Here is a 17,881-nt window from a genome sequence, read left to right as displayed (position 1 = left end):
AGTTTCCTTTGTAAGTCTTGAATTTCATGTATTAGTTGAGTTTCTAATTCAGAGCAGTGAGCAACCTGTAGTTTCCTATCTACATCTTGAAGTTCATGTATTAGTTGCTTTTCTAGTTGAGAGCAGTGAGTGACCTGTAGTTTCCTTTCTAAGTCTTTACATTCATGTATTAGCTGCTTTTCTAATTCAGAGCAGTGAGCTACCTGTAGTTTCCTTTCTAAGTCTTTACGTTTATGTATTAGTTTATTTTCTAATTCAGAGCAGTGAGCGACCTGTAGTTTCCTAAGTCTTTACGTTCATGTATTAGTTGCTTTTCTAATTCAGAGCAGTGAGCAACCTGTAGTTTCCTTTCTAAGTCTTTACATTCATGTCTTAGTTGATTTTCTAATTCAGATCTCTGAATGACCTGTAGTTTCCTGTCTAAGTCTTTATGTTCATAGGTTCATAGGTTCATAGGTTCATACTAGGCTATCTGCCCTAGGGCATTTATAAGCCTAGCCAGAGTATGTTTGGCTTTCGCCACCCATTTTAAATTAATTTTGCTATGCCCTTTTTCGAGGTTAGAATACTGTGCCTCTGTCTAACAGTGACACAGAAGTGATACCCGGGGTAAACCTACGATCTCCCATCCACTCATCAAGATTCCTCTTGAAGAGAGTCAATGAGGGACTCTGCCTAACCTGGACTGGGATTTTATTCCAGAGAGAAGGAAGCTTCTGGGTTATGAATCTGTCCCTCCAGCATGTCCTATTTATTTCAGTGCTGAGGTTCAAGTCTCTCAGACATGTAGCTCGATGGGATTTGGATTTTTTGAGGTGCAGCATGTCCCTTAATTCCAGGTTGGACATGGCTTTATACGTCAGGCACAGGTCGCCTCTGAGCAGGCGGTATGCCACTGAGTAGAGCTGGAGTTTCTTTAACCGGGCAGCATATGGCATCTGTTTGAGCCCTTTGATCCTCTTGGTGAGGTACTTTTGGGGTCTTTCCAGTTGTTGGAGGTGTTTGGTAAGGTACATCCCAAAAGGGGCATTGTACTCGATTATGGGCCTGATGAGGGATGAGTAAAGAGGCACGATGACCTCCCCTAATCTAGATGTGAATCCCTTCATGATTAGGTGGGTAATATAAAATGTTTTTCTAACCACTTTGGCCACGTGGTTGTCAAATGAGAGATTGCTATCAACTTGGGTCCCCAGGTCCCTAATTACTTCTTCTGTACTTAATGGATTACCACCTATGTGGTAATTTGTGGGTGCTTTGTTTTTGCCAAAGGGGATGACTATACACTTTTTGGCATTTAGCTTGAGGCCATGGCTCTGGCACCAGTTGTCTGTTTCTATGAGGCCCTTTTGGAGGATGCTTGTGTCGGCTGGAGAGTCAATTATGGCACCCAGTTTGCAGTCATCTGCGAACTTGGTCAGCCACAGTCCTTCTGTGTTGGTCTGTACCTCCGAGAAATATATACCGAACAAGAGAGGTCCCAGGACTGAGCCTTGTGGGATGCCACTTGTAACTGGTTTGGAGTCTGACATGGCTCCAGCAATTCTAACCATGTAGGTTCTGTCCTTGAGCCAGTTTGCAACCCATCTAGTGACATAGGGATTTATATTTAAGCTAGTGAGCTTATCTATAATGCCCAAGTGGGGTATTGTATCGAAGGCTTTTGCGAGGTCCAGGTAGGCTGTGTGGACCACCTTCCCTTCGTCAGTGGCCTTGGTGACTGTTTCAAAGAAGTCAACCAGGTTTAAGAGGCAGGATCTGCACTTAACAAAGCCGAACTGCGTAGGATCCAGTGTCTGTAGGTCCCCAATATCTTTATTTATGAAGTACATGATGATCCTTTCCATGGCTTTGCAGACCAAGCTAGTAAGGCTTATGGGGCGATATTTTCCAAAGTCCGTTGAGGCACCACCTTTGTGGAGAGGGACCACTGTTGCTGTACGCCACTCTTTGGGTACATATCCTGTAGTAAGGCTGAGATTGAACAGTAGTTTTATGTTTGGGTTTAGCTCTTCTTGGAGTTCATGTAGGACGCTGCCCGGGACACTGTCTGGTCCCATTGATGCTGTGTTTTTTGCTTTGGAGAGGGCGGCTCTTACCTGAGCATCTGAGATGTCAGGGGGGCAGCACTCTGCTGGTATAGATATTTGCCCTTTTGGTGGGGAAGAGGGGGAGTTTGTGCTGAACCTGTCAGCTAGGATGTTGGCAATGTCTGTGGGTTTGGTGTATTTTTTGTCATTTTGGACTAATTCTGAGCATATCTGGGAATTCCCACCCAGGTTCCTAACATAACTAAAGAAAGACTTGTGATTATCCTTAGTGTCCTGTGCAATTTTTCTCTCGAAGCTGGCCTTAGACGATTTTATGAGTGCCCTTAGTTTTTTGCTAATACTGATCAGAGATGCCTTCCCTTTTTGGGATTTTGCTCTATCATGTAGTAGCTTCCTCCTTCTATTGTATAGTTTGTTTATGGCTGGGGTCCACCAGACAGGACGTCTGCCTTTGGAGGATTGGGTCTTGGTTTTATTTGGGATTGCATGATCCATGCATTCCTGAAGGTGTTCATAGAATGCATTTATAAAGGATTCTGCAGTCTGGGCCGTATTTTCCACAGGCCCGGGGGCTTTGAAGAATTCCACCTCGGTTTTGAGGAGTGTGAAATTTGCTTTAGAAGTTTTTCACTGTGGTTTTCTGGGCAGGGGGTGGGGTCGGGATGTGAATTTCCAGTGAGATCAGTTTATGGTCTGATCTTACCAGTGAGGGATACACTTCTGGTCTGGAGCATAGAGTCCCCATGTTGGTGATGATCAGGTCCAGTATGTTTTCCCCTCTTGTGGGAGTGGTAACAAGTTGTTCCATAGCATTTGAGTTTATGAATTCTAGGAACCTTTGGGCTAGGGTGTTGGAGCTAGAGTAATGCTCCCAGTCTATGTTTGGGTAGTTGAAGTCGCCCAATATAATGGTGTTTGGAGAGACCTTTATATTTTTCAGTGTTCTCAGGAAGGCCGAGTGGGGTTCCTGGGTTTGGGAGGGTGGTCTGTAGCAGGCTATAAACTGGAAGGCAGTTTTACCCACTGCTAGTTGCACATGGATAGTCTCTGATGCTTCGTGCTTTGCCACCAACCTGGAGGTGTGGGTATCTTTGATGAATATCGATACACCCCCTCTTTTTATGGTTCGGTCCAAGTTTTGGGGCCGAAAAGCATGGTATGAGGTATAACCTGGTAGTGCTGGGGTGCTCTCAGGAGCCCTGAACCATGTTTCTGTTACTGCACAGATATCGATGTTCTCCATGCTAAGGAGAGTTTTGAGTGTGTGCATCTTGAGGTTTAGACTTCAGGCATTTGAGTAGCATTACTCTTAGTTTCTTATCTCTTGTGATACCTATGGAGGTGGGTTTGTCTTTCGAGCCTTGCCTAAAAAAGGCACTATGGGGGTAGCAAGAGCCTTTGCCAATATCTGAAAGCCCAGGGGTGACAGGTGCAAGTCGTCCCTAGCGAAGGATCGTGGCTTGTTGAGCATATCATCCCAGGCTGACAGGCATTGGATCCCCTTTGAATGACACCAGTACTTAAGCCAATTGTTGAAATTGATCATCTTGTCTTCATATTGTGGCATCATTCTTGGTGAGGGTAAGATGCTACTCAAGGTCAGGGTCATACCGGCCTGGGCTACATGCTCAGAGAGCTCCTCTATATCTCTTTTCATGTAGTCCAGGGAGGTACGTCCCAGGTCATTCACACCAGCATGGACAATGACTGAGTCATATTTGTACTTGACTTGGAGTGACCTGAGTGCTTGTGTTATGTGGCGGATCCTGGCGCCCGACAGGCTGCTCACCGTGACCTTCTCCTTGTTCAGCCTGGTGAGCGGGACGTCAGTGTGCCTGACGATAGAGTCACCTATTACAAGTGTATCAGGTGTGTTGTTTAGCCTTAAGGGCTGTGACTGTTCGGCACACTGGCTTTGTGAGATATGTGTTGCACGTGTTTTGTTTTGGGGTAGCGGTTGCTTGGTTGTCTGCTTTGGAGGTCTCTGCTGCTTAGGCAGATCTTTATTTAGAGCCTCCGAGTATGTTTTTGTATGATTATGTGTTTGGTTTGCTGTCGTGGTAGGTCTATGTGAGACTGGAATTGTAGTGAGTGTGGTTTCCTTCTCCTCCTGACTGGTTATGCCAGGTACTGAGTTGAGAGAGCTTAGCCTCCAGTTTGGCTGTATGGTTGCATCTCTCACATGTGTTGGAATTTGTTGGGAGGAGGAGAGGTTTGTCTGTGTACATGAGGCAGTTGTAACATTGCCTCAAGATTCCCAGATTCACCAGCTGGACTGGAGAGGAGATTGACAACTGACCTTTGGACATGCTAGAATAATATTGGGAATTCTTTTATAATTGAAAACAAGGGCCAATGGGGAGTGAGGGTGTAGTGCTTTTAATATTTAGTGCTGACTTATATAATTGCTTTAGTGAGCAAGTGCCAGGTAACTTAAGTGCAATGTGTTACAGGTAACGTAAATGCAAAAACGACAAACAGTAACTTTCTTTCAAGTGAAACAAGGAAATAAGTACAGTAAGCAATGCAGATATCACTAGGGATCCACAGAAGCGCTGAGAAGCCTCGTTTTAGGTGGAATTAGCGTTCCAAGGAAATAACAAGCAAACAAACAACAAGCATACAAACAAAACTAGATTCAGCAGGCCTGGATCTTGTCTATGCTACAGCAAACAAGGTGTACCAATTTCAGTAAGAAACAGTTCAAATATGCAGGCACTATAAACCTTTAATCAGAAATTCCCAGCTCAGAAGGGCAGAGTCCAGTCTCTCCTCCCACAAGAGTGCAGACCACGGACCTTCTTAATGTAAAATAACTGACCTGAAGCCCCAGTGCATAAACCAGAATTAATACACTTTAAGAATAACAGACACTGAGCTCTCAATCAGCAGTTCCCAACTTAGAAGGATGAAAGCTACCTGTCCTGCCACCACAGTGCATGCCACAAACCTTCCTAATGTAAAACAACTGGTCTGAAGCCCAAGTGCTTAATCCAAAAGACTTAGAATGATAGCTACACTTTAATCAAGTTACTACCAAGCAGTAATAAATACAATTGAATACTTTAAAGAATGCCTGGATTAGTGCTCAAGTTATACAAACAAAGCTAGATTCAGCAGGCCTGGATCTATAGTCTATGCTACAGCAAACAAGGTGTACCAATTTCAGTAAGAAGCAGTTCAGATATGCATGCACTATAAGCCTTTAACCAGAAATTCCCAGCTCAGAAGGGCAGAGTCCAGCCTCTCCTCCCACAAGAGTGCAGACCACGAACCCTCTTAATGTAAAATAACTGTCCTGAAAGCCCAAGTGCTTAAACCAGAATTAATACACTTTTAGAATAACAGACACTGAGCCCTCAATCAGCAGTTCCCAACTTAGAAGGATGTAAGCTACCTGTTTTGCAAATACAGTGCATACCACAAACCCTCTTAATGTAAAACAACTGGTCTGAAGCCCAAGTGTTTAAACTAAAAGGCTTAGAATGAGTTACACCAAGCAGTAATAAATACAATTGAGTACTTTTAAGATGACGCAAAAGCAAAATAAAGTAGGAAGAAACACAAGTACAGTAAGTGCAGATGAATTTTTTTTTTTTTTTCAGAAAAGTAACAAAAGCAGTAGTAAATACAATTCTCATGCAGTGCAAGCTGGCACACTTGAATATGTAGCAATATTAGTCCACACACAGTTTGAAAAAATGTAATTAAATTAAAAAGGACTAAAAGCAAGTGCAGAAAGGGTTCATTAGGTAGAATGCGGTAAAGAGATGGGCCCGGGGGAGTGTCTTAGATCAAATCTACTGTGGGGCGGGTACTGCTAAAGCCACCAAATTTAAACTACAACCAAGAACTGGGAGGGGGGTGGGTAAAAACAGTTTCAACACAGATGTGAGGAATGTGCAAATTATAAAGCCGAAAAATATATACTGTTCTCTATATATTTGCAGAGCAGTAAGACAACAGATATCTAAGCAAACAATTTAGCTCTATAATACAGAATAATACAGAAAAATATACTCAGCTCTATATATTTGCAGATAGTTCTGTAAGGCTGTCTCTCAAACTAAGGTTCCAGTTTGAATGCAGATTGTTAATTAGTTGCTTTTCTAATTCAGAGCAGTGAGTGACCTGTAGTTTCCTTTTTAAGTCTTTATGTGCATGTATTAGTTGATTTTCTAATTCAGAGCAGTGAGCGACATGTAGTTTTCTTTCTATGTCTTTAAGTTCATGTATTAGTTGCTTTTCTAGTTCAGAGCAGTGAGTGACCTGTAGTTTCCTTTCTACGTCTTTACGTTCATGTATTAGCTGATTTTCTAATTCAGAGCAGTGAGCGACCTGTAGTTTCCATTCTAAGTCTTTAAGTTCAGGCGTTTCTAATTCAGAGCAGTGAGCGACCTCTAGTTTCCTTTCTAAGTCTTTACTTTCATGTATTAGTTGCTTTTCTAATTTAGAGTAGTGAGTTACCTGTACTTTCCTTTCTAAGTCTTGAAGTTCATGTATTAGTTGATTTTCAAATTCAGAGCAGTGAGCGACGTGTAGTTTCCTCTCTAAGTCTTTAAGTTCAGGATTTTCTAATTCAGAGCAGTGAGCAACCTGTAGTTTCCATTCTAAGCATGTAAGTTCAGGCTTTTCTAATTCAGATAAGTGAGCAAACTGTAGTTTCGATTCTAAGTCTTTAAGTTCAGGCGTTTCTAATTCAGAGCAGTGAGCGACCTCTAGTTTCCTTTCTCAGTCTTTACTTTCATGTATTAGTTGCTTTTTTTAATTTAGAGTAGTGAGTTACCTGTAGTTTCCTTTGTAAGTCTTGAATTTCATCTATTAGTTGAGTTTCTAATTCAGAGCAGTGAGCAACCTGTAGTTTCCTTTCTACATCTTGAAGTTCATGTATTAGTTGCTTTTCTAGTTGAGAGCAGTGAGTGACCTTCATGTATTAGTTGCTTTTCTAGTTGAGAGCACTGAGTGACCTGTAGTTTCCTTTCTAAGTCTTTACATTCATGCATTAGCTGCTTTTCTAATACAGAGCAGTGAGCTACCTGTAGTTTCCTGTCTAAGTCTTTATGTTCATAGGTTCATAGGTTCATAGGTTCATACTAGTCTATCTGCCCTAGGGCATTTATAAGCCTAGCCAGAGTATGTTTGGCTTTCGCCCCCCATTTTAAATTAATTTTGCTATGCCCTTTTTCGAGGTTAGCATACTGTGCATCTGTCTAACAGTGACACAGAAGTGATACCCGGGGTAAACCTACAATCTCCCATCCACTCATCAAGATTCCTCTTGAAGAGAGTCAATGAGGGACTCTGCCTAACCTGGACTGGGATTTTATTCCAGAGTGAAGGGAGCCTCTGGGTTATGAATCTGTCCCTCCAGCATGTCCTATTTATTTCAGTGCTGAGGTTCAAGTCTCTCGAACTTGTAGCTCGATGGGATTTGGATTTTTTGAGGTGCAGCATGTCCCTTAATTCCGGGTTGGACATGGCTTTATACATCAGGCACAGGTCGCCTCTGAGCAGGCAGTATGCCACTGAGTAGAGCTGGAGTTTCTTTAACCGGGCAGCATATGGCATCTGTTTGAGCCCTTTGATCCTCTTGGTGAGGTACTTTTGGGGTCTTTCCTGTTGCTGCAGGTGTTTGGTAAGGTACATCCCAAAAGGGGCATTGTACTTGATTATGGGCCTGATGAGGGATGAGTAAAGAGGCCCGATGACCTCCCCAAATCTAGATGTGAATCCCTTCATGATTAGGTGGGCTATATAAAATGTTTTTCTAACCACTTTGGCCACGTGGTTGTCAAATGAGAGATTGCTATCAACTTGGTCCCCAGGTCCCTAATTACTTCTTCTGTACTTAATGGATTATGTGGTAATTTGTGCGTGCTTTGTTTTTGCCAAAGGGGATGAATATACACTTTTTGGCATTTAGCTTGAGGCCATGGCTCTGGCACCAGTTGTCTGTTTCCATGAGGCCCTTTTGGAGGATGTTTGTGTCGGCTGGAGAGTCAATTATGGCGCCCAGTTTGCAGTCATCTGCGAACTTGGTCAGCCACAGTCCTTCTGTGTTGGCCTGTACCTCCGAGAAATATATACCGAACAAGAGAGGTCTCAGGACTGAGCCTTGTGGGATGCCACTTGTAACTGGTTTGGAGTCTGACATGGCTCCAGCAATTCTAACCATGTGGGTTCTGTCCTTGAGCCAGTTTGCAACCCATCTAGTGACATAGGGGTTTATATTTAAGCTAGTTAGCTTATTTATAATGCCCAAGTGGGGTATTGTATTGAAGGTTTTTGCGAGGTCCAGGTAGGCTGTGTGGACCACCTTCCCTTCGTCAATGGCCTTGGTGACTGTTTCAAAGAAGTCGACCAGGTTTAAGAGGCAGGATCTGCCCTTAACAAAGCCGAACTGGGTAGGATCCAGTGTCTGTAGGTCCCCAATATCTTTATTTATGAGGTCCATGATGATCCTTTCCATAGCTTTGCAGACCAAGCTAGTCAGGCTTATGGGGCGATAGTTTCCAGGGTCCGTTCAGGCACCACCTCTGTGGAGAGGGACCACTGTTGCTGTACGCCACTCTTTGGGTACATATCCTGTATTAAGGCTGAGATTGAACAGTAGTTTTATGTTTGGGTTTAGCTCTTCTTGGAGTTCATGTAGGACGCTGCCCGGGACACTGTCTGGTCCCATTGATGCTGTGTTTTTTGCTTTGGAGAAGGCGGCTCTTACCTGAGTATCTGAGATGTCAGGGGGGCAGCACTCTGCTGGGATAGATATTTGCCATTTTGGTGGGGAGGGGTGGGGAGTTTGCGCTGAACCTGTCAGCTAGGATGTTGGCAATGTCTATGGGTTTGGTGTATTTTTTGTCATTTTGGACTAATTCTGAGCATATCTGGGAATTCCCACCCAGGTTCCTAATATAACTAAAGAAAGCCTTGTGATTATCCTTAGTGTCCTGTGCAATTTTTCTCTTGAAGCTGGCCTTAGACGATTTTGTGAGTGCCCTTAGTTTTTTGCTAATACTGATCAGAGATGCCTTCCCTTTTTTGGGATTTTGCTCTATCATGTAGTAGCTTCCTCCTTCTATTGTATAGTTTGTTTATGGCTGGGGTCCACCAGACAGGACGTCAGCCTTTGGATGATCGGGTCTTGGTTTTATTTGGGATTGCATGATCCATGCATTCCTGAAGGTGGTCATAGAATGCATTTATAAAGGATTCTGCGGTCTGGGCTGTATTTTCCACAGGCCCGGGGGCTTTGCAGGATTCCACCTCGGTTTTGAGGAGTGTGAAATTTGCTTTAGAGAAGTTTTTCACTGTGGTTTTCTGGGCAGGGGTAAGGTCAGGATGTGAATATCTAGTGAGATCAGTTTATGGTCTGATCTTACCATTGAGGGAAACACTTCTGGTCTGGAGCATAGAGTCCCCATGTTGGTGATGATCAGGTCCAGTATGTTTTCCCCTCTTGTGGGAGTGGTAACAAGTTGTTCCATAGCATTTGAGTTTATGAATTCTAGGAACCTTTGGGCTTGGGTGTTGGAGCTAGAGTAATGCTCCCAGTCTATGTTTGGGTAGTTGAAGTCGCCCAATATAATGGTGTTTGGAGAGACCTTTATATTTTTCAGTGTTCTCAGGAAGGCCAAGTGGGGTTCCTGGGTTTGGGAGGGTGGTCTGTAGCAGGCTATAAACTGGAAGGCAGTTTTACCCACTGTTAGTTGCACATGGTTAGTCTCTGATGCTTCGTGCTTTGCCACCAACCTGGAGGTGTGGGTATCTTTGATAAATATCGATACTCCCCCTCCTTTTATGGTTCGGTCCAAGTTTTGGGGCCGAAAAGCATGGTATGAGGTATAACCTAGTAGTGCTGGTGTGCTCTCGGGAGCCCTGAACCAGGTTTCTGTTACTGCACAGATATCGATGTTCTCCATGCTAAGGAGAGTTTTGAGTGTGTGCATCTTGAGGTTTAGACTTCTGGCGTTGAGTAGCATTACTCTTAGTTTCTTATCTCTTGTGATACCTATGGAGATGGGTTTGTCTTTTGAGCCTTGCCTAAACAAGGCACTATGGGGGTAGCAAGAGCCTTTGCCAATATCCAAAAGCCCAGGGGTGACAGGTGCAAGCCGTCCATAGCGAAGCATCATGGCTTGTCGAGCATATCATCCCAGGATGACAGGCATTGGATCCCCTTTGAATGACACCAGTACTTAAGCCAATTGTTGAAATTGATCATCTTGTCTTCATATTGTGGCATCATTCTTGGTGAGGGTAAGATGCTACTCAAGGTCAGGGTCATACCGGCCTGGGCTACATGCTCAGAGAGCTCCTCTATGTCTCTTTTCATGTAGTCCAGGGAGGTATGTCTCAGGTCATTCACACCAGCATGGACAATGACTGAGTCATATTTGTACTTGCCTTGGAGTGACCTGAGTGCTTGTGTTATGTGGCGGATCCTAGCGCCCAACAGGCTGCTCACCATGACCTTCTCCTTGTTCAGCCTGGTGAGCGGGACGTCAGTGTGCCTGATGATAGAGTCACCTATTACAAGTGTATCAGGTGTGTTATTTAGCCTTAAGGGCTGTGACTGTTCGGCACACTGGCTTTGTGAGATATGTGTTGCACGTGTTTTGTTTTGGGGTAGCGGTTGCTTGGGTGTCTGCTTTGGAGGTCTCTGCTGCTTACCCAGATCTTTATTTAGAGCCTCCGAGTATGTTTTTGTATGATTATGTGTTTGGCTTGCTGTCGTGGTAGGTCTATGTGAGACTGGAATTGTAGTGAGTGTGGTTTCCTTCTCCTCCTGACTGGTTATGCCAGTACTGAGTTGAGAGAGCTTAGCCTCCAGTTTGGCTATATGGTTGCATCTCTCACATGTGTTGGAATTTGTTGGGAGGAGGTGAGGGTTGTCTGTGTACATGAGGCAGTTGTAACATTGCCTCAAGATTCCCAGATTCACCAGCTGGACCGGAGAGGAGATTGACAACTGACCTTTGGACATGCTAGAATAATATTGGGAATTCCTTTATAATTGAAAACAAGGGCCAATGGGGAGTGAGGGTGTAGTGCTTTTAATATTTAGTGCTGACTTATATAATTGCTTTAGTGAGCAAGTGCCAGGTAACTTAAGTGCAATGTGTTACAGGTAACTTAAATGCAAAAACGACAAACAGTAACTTTCTTTCAAGTGAAACAAGGAAATATGTAGAGTAAGCAATGCAGATATCACTAGGGATCCACAGAAGTGCTGAGAAGCCGTGTTTTAGGTGGAATTAGCTTTCCAGGGAAATAACAAGCAAACAAACAACAAGCATACAAACAAAACTAGATTCAGCATGCCTGGATCTACTCTATGCTACAGCAAACAAGGTGTACCAATTTCAGTAAGAAACAGTTCAAATATGCAGGCACTATAAACCTTTAACCAGAAATTCCCAGCTCATAAGGGCAGAGTCCAGCCTCTCCTCCCACAAGAGTGCAGACCACGGACCTTCTTAATGTAAAATAACTGGCCTGAAGCCCACGTGCATAAACCAGAATTAATACACTTTAAGAATAACAGACACTGAGCTCTCAATCAGCAGTTCCCAACTTAGAAGGATGAAAGCTACCTGTCCTGCCACCACAGTGCATGCCACAAACCTTCCTAATGTAAAACAACTGGTCTGAAGCCCAAGTGCTTAATCCAAAAGACTTAGAATGATAGCTACACTTTAATCAAGTTACTACCAAGCAGTAATAAATACAATTGAATATTTTAAAGAATCCCTGGATTAATGCTCAAGTTATACAAACAAAGCTATATTCAGCAGGCCTGGATCTAGTCTATGCTACAGCAAACAAGGTGTACCAATTTCAGTAAGAAGCAGTTCAGATATGCATGCACTATAAGCCTTTAACCAGAAATTCCCAGCTCAGAAGGGCAGAGTCCAGCCTCTCCTCCCACAAGAGTGCAGACCACAAACCCTCTTAATGTAAAATAACTGTCCTGAAAGCCCAAGTGCTTAAACCAGAATTAATACACTTTTAGAATAACAGACACTGACCCCTCAATCAGCAGTTCCCGACTTAGAAGGATGTAAGCTACCTGTTCTGCCACTACAGTGCATACCACAAACCCTCTTAATGTAAAACAACTGGTCTGAAGCCCAAGTGTTTAAACTAAAAGGCTTAGAATGAGTTACACCAAGCAGTAATAAATACAAGTGAGTACTTTTAAGATGACGCAAAAGCAAAATAAAGTAGGAAGAAACACAAGTACAGTAAAAGCAGATGAATTTTTTTTTTCAGAAAAGTAGCAAAAGCAGTAGTAAATACAATTCTCATGCAGTGCAAGCTGGCACACTTGAATATGTAGCAATATTAGTCCACACACAGTTTGAAAAAATGTAATTAAATTAAAAAGGACTAAAAGCAAGTGCAGAAAGGGTTTATTAGGTAGAATGCGGTAAAGAGATGGGCCTGGAGGAGTGTCTTAGATCAAATCTACTGTGGGGCTGGCACTGCATAAGCCACCAAATTTAAACTACAACCAAGAACTGGGAGGGGGGTGGGGAAAAACAGTTTCAACACAGATGTGAGGAATGTGCAAATTATAAAGCCAAAAAACATATACTGTTCTCTATATATTTGCAGAGCAGTAAGACAACAGATATCTAAGCAAACAATTTAGCTCTATAATACAGAATAATACAGAAAAATATACTCAGCTCTATATATTTGCAGATAGTTTTGTAAGGCTGTCACTCAAACTAAGGTTCCAGTTTGAAAGCAGATTGTTAATTAGTTGCTTTTCTAACTCAGAGCAGTGAGTGACCTGTAGTTTCCTTTTTAAGTCTTTACGTGCATGTATTAGTTGATTTTCTAATTCAGAGCAGTGAGCGACATGTAGTTTTCTTTCTATGTCTTTACATTCATGTATTAGTTGCTTTTCTAGTTCAGATCAGTGAGTGACCTGTAGTTTTCTTTCAACGTCTTTACGTTCATGTATTAGCTGATTTTCTAATTCAGAGCAGTGAGCGACCTGTAGTTTCTTTTCTAAGTCTTTACGTTCATATATCAATTGCTTTTCTAATTCAAAGCAGTGAGCAACCTGTAGTTTCCGTTCTAATTCTTTACATTTATGTATTAGTTGATTTGCTAATTCAGAGCTGTGAGCGACCTGTAGTTTCCTGTCAAAGTCTTTACGTTCCTGAATTAGTTGCTTTTCTAATTCACAGCAGTGAGTGACCTGTAGTTTCCTTTCTAAGTCTTTACATTCATGTATTAGTTGATTTTCTAATTCAGAGCAGTGAGCGACCTGTAGTTTCCTTTCTAAGTCTTTACGTTCATGTATTAGTTGATTTTATAATTTAGAGCAGTGAGCGACCTGTGGTTTCCTTTCTAAGTCTTTACGTTCATGTATTAGTTGCTTTTCTAGTTCAGAGCAGTGAGCGACCTGTAGTTTCATTTCTAAGTCTTTACATTCATGTATTAGTTGATTTTCTAATTCAGAGCAGTGAGCAACCTGTAGTTTCCTTTCTAAGTCTTTACATTCATGTATTAGTTGATTTTCTAATTCAGAGCAGTGAGCGACCTGTAGTTTCCTTTCTAAGTCTTTACATTCATGAATTATTTGATTTGCTAATTCAGAGCAGTGAGTGACCTATAGTTTCCTTTCTAAGTCTTTACGTTCATGTATTAGTTGATTTTCTAATTCAGAGTAGTGAGAGACCTGTAGATTTTGTTTCAAAGTCTTGAAGTTCATGTATTAGATGATTTTCTAATTCAGAGCAATGAGCGACCTGTAGTTTCCTTTCTAAGTCTTTACGTTCATGTATTAGTTGCTTTTCTAATTCAAAGCAGTGAGCGACCTGTAGTTTCCTTTCTAATTCTTGAAGTTCATGTATTAGTTGCTTTTATAATTCAGAGCAGTGAGAGACCTGTAGTTTCCTTTCTAAGTCTTGAAGTTCATGTATTAGTTGATTTTCTAATTCAGAGCAGTGAGCAACCTGTAGTTTCCTTTCTAAGTCTTTACGTTCATGTATTAGTTGATTTTCTAATTCAGAGCAGTGAGCGACCTGTAGTTTCCACTCTAAGCATGTATTAGTTGCTTTTCTAATTCAGAGCAGTGAGCAACCTGTAGTTTCCTTTCTAAGTCTTTAAGTTCATGTATTAGTTGATTTTCTAATTTAGAGCAATGAGTGACCTGTAGTTTCCTTTCTAAGTCTTTATGTTCATGTATTAGTTGCTTTTCTAATTCAGAGCAGTGAGTTACCTGTAGTTTCCGTTCAAAGTCTTGAAGTTCATGTATTAGTTGAGTTTCTAATTCAGAGCAGTGAGCGACCTGTAGTTTCCTTTCTAATTCTTGAAGTTCATGTATTAGTTGCTTTTCTAATTCAGAGCAGTGAGCGACCTGTAGTTTCCTTTCTAAGTCTTTACGTTCATGTATTAGTTGCTTTTCTAGTTCAGAGCAGTGAGCGACCTGTAGTTTCATTTCTAAGACTTTACATTCATGTATTAGTTGCATTTCTAATTCAGAGCAGTGAGCAACCTGTAGTTTCCTTTCTAAGTCTTTACATTCATGTATTAGTTGATTTTCTAATTCAGAGCAGTGAGCGACCTGTAGTTTCCTTTCTAAGTCTTTACGTTCATGTATTAGTTGCTTTTCTAATTCAGAGTAGTAAGTGACCTGTAGTTTCCTTTTTAAGTCTTTATGTGCATGTATTAGTTGATTTTCTAATTCAGAGCAGTGAGCGACATGTAGTTTTCGTTCTAAGTCTTTACATTCATGTATTAGTTGCTTTTCTAGTTCAGAGCAGTGAGCGACCTGTAGTTTCATTTATAAGACTTTACATTCACATATTAGCTGATTTTCTAATTCAGAGCAGTGAGCAACCTGTAGTTTCCTTTCTAAGTCTTTACGTTCATGTATCAGTTGATTTTCTAATTCAGAGCAGTGAGCGACCTGTAGTTTCCTTTCTAAGTCTTTACATTCATGTATTAGTTGATTTTCTAGTTCAGAGCAGTGAGCGACCTGTAGTTTCATTTCTAAGTCTTTACATTCATGTATTAGTTGATTTTCTAATTAAGAGCAGTGAACAACCTGTAGTTTCCTTTCTAAGTCTTTACTTTCATGTATTAGTTGATTTTCTAATTCAGAGCAGTGAGCGACCTGTAGTTTCCTTTCTATGTCTTTACATTCATGTATTAGTTGATTTTCTAATTCAGAGCAGTGAGCGACCTGTAGTTTCCTTTCTAAGTCTTGAAGTTCATGTATTAGTTGATTTTCTAATTCAGAGCAGTGAGCGACCTGTAGTTTCCTTTCTAAGTCTTTACGTTCATGTATTAGTTGCTTTTCTAATTCAGAGCAGTGAGCGACCTGTAGTTTCCTTTCTAATTCTTGAAGTTCATGTATTAGTTGCTTTTTTAATTCAGAGTAGTGAATGACCTGTCATTTCCTTTCTAAGTCTTGAAGTTCATGTATTAGTTGATTTTCTAATTCACAGCAGTGAGCAACATATAGTTTCCTTTCTAAGTCTTTACGTTCATGTATAAGTTGATTTTCTAATTCAGAGCAGTGAGTGACCTGTAGTTTCTTCTCTAAGTCTTTAATTTCAGGCTTTTCTAATTCAGAGCAGTGAACAACCTGTAGTTTCCTTTCTAAGTCTTTACTTTCATGTATTAGTTGATTTTCTAATTCAGAGCAGTGAGCGACCTGTAGTTTCCTTTCTAAGTCTTTACATTCATGTATTAGTTGATTTTCTAATTCAGAGCAGTGAGCGACCTGTAGATTTCGTTTCTAAGTCTTGAAGTTCATGTATTAGATGATTTTCTAATTCAGAGCAATGAGCAACCTGTAGTTTCCTTTCTAAGTCTTTACGTTCATGTATTAGTTGCTTTTCTAATTCAGAGCAGTGAGCGACCTGTAGTTTCTTTTCTAAATCTTGAAGTTCATGTATTAGTTGCTTTTTTAATTCAGAGCAGTGAGTGACCTGTAGTTTCCTTTCCAAGTCTTGAAGTTCATGTATTAGTTGATTTTCTAATTCAGAGCAGTGAGCCACCTGTAGTTTCCTTTCTACGTCTTTACGTTCATGTATTAGTTGCTTTTCTAATTCAGTGGCAGTTACCTGTAGTTTCCTTTCTAATTCTTGAAGTTCATGTATTAGTTGCTTTTCTAATTCAGAGCAGTGAGCGACCTGTAGTTTCCTTTCTAAGTCTTTACATTCATGTATTAGTTGCTTTTCTAATTCAGAGCAGTGAGCGACCTGTAGTTTCCATTCTAAGTCTTTACGTTCATGTATTAGTTGCTTTTCTAATTCAGAGCAGTGAGCAACCTGTAGTTTCCTTTCTAAGTCTTGAAGTTCATGTATTAGTTGATTTTCTAATTCAGAGCAGTGAGCGACCTGTAGTTTCCTTTCTAAGTGTTTACGTTCATGTATTAGTTGCTTTTCTAATTCAGAGCAGTGAGCGACCTGTAGTTTCCTTTCTAAGTCTTGAAGTTCATGTAATAGTTGCTTTTCTAATTCAGAGCAGTGAGCGACCTGTAGTTTCCTTTCCAAGTCTTTACGTTCATGTATTAGTAGATTATCTAATTCAGAGCAGTCAGCGACCTGTAGTTTCCCTTCTAAGTCTTTACATTCATGTATTAGTTGCTTTTCTAATTCAGAGCAGTGGGCAACCTGTAGTTTCCGTTCTAAGTCTTTACATTTATGTATTAGTTGATTTGCTAATTCAGAGCAGTGATCGACCTGTAGTTTCCTTTCTAAGTCTTTACGTTCATGTATTAGTTGCTTTTCTAATTCAGAGCAGTCAGCGACCTGTAGTTTCCCTTCTAAGTCTTTACGTTCATGTATTAGTTGATTTGCTAATTCAGAGCAGTGATCGACTTGTAGTTTCCCTTCTAAGTCTTTATTTTCATGTATTAGTTGTTTTTCTAATTCACAGCAGTGAGGGACATGTAGTTTCATTTCTAAGTCTTTACATTCATGTATTAGTTGATTTTCTAATTCAGAGCAGTGAGCAACCTGTAGTTTCCTTTCTAAGTCTTTGCATTCATGTATTAGTTGATTTTCTAATTCAGAGCAGTGAGCGACCTGTAGTTTCCTTTCCAAGTCTTTACGTTCATGAATTAGTTGCTTTTCTAATTCAGAGTAGTGAGTGACCTGTAGTTTCCTTTTTAAGTCTTTGCATGCATGTATTAGTTGATTTTCTAATTCAGAGCAGTGAGCGACATGTAGTTTTCTTTCTAAGTCTTTACATTCATGTATTAGTTGCTTTTCTAGTTCAGAGCAGTGAGCGACCTGTAGTTTCATTTCTAAGACTTTACATTCACATATTAGCTGATTTTCTAATTCAGAGCAGTGAGCGACCTGTAAATTCCTTTCTAAGTCTTTACGTTCATGTATTAGTTGATTTTATAATTTAGAGCAGTGAGCGACCTGTGGTTTCCTTTCTAAGTCTTTACATTCATGTATTAGTTGCTTTTCTAGTTCAGAGCAGTGAATAACCTGTAGTTTCATTTCTAAGTCTTTACATTCATGTATTAGTTGATTTTCTAATTCAGAGCAGTGAGCAACCTGTAGTTTCCTTTCTAAGTCTTTACGTTCATGTATTAGTTGATTTTCTAATTCAGAGCAGTGAGCGACCTCTAGTTTCCTTTCTAAGTCTTGAAGTTCATGTATTAGTTGATTTTCTAATTCAGAGCAGTCAGCAACCTGTAGTTTCCTTTCTAAATCTTGAAGTTCATGTATTAGTTGCTTTTTTAATTCAGAGCAGTGAGTGACCTGTAGTTTCCTTTCTAAGTCTTTACGTTCATGTATTAGTTGATTTTCTAATTCAGAGCAGTGAGCGACCTGTAGTTTCCTTTC

The sequence above is a fragment of the Protopterus annectens genome, chromosome 7.part1, assembly GCF_019279795.1.
Source record: "Protopterus annectens isolate FY-2018-M chromosome 7.part1, PAN1.0, whole genome shotgun sequence".
NCBI classification, from domain to species: domain Eukaryota; kingdom Metazoa; phylum Chordata; order Ceratodontiformes; family Protopteridae; genus Protopterus; species Protopterus annectens.
This window is presented reverse-complemented; position numbering follows the sequence as displayed.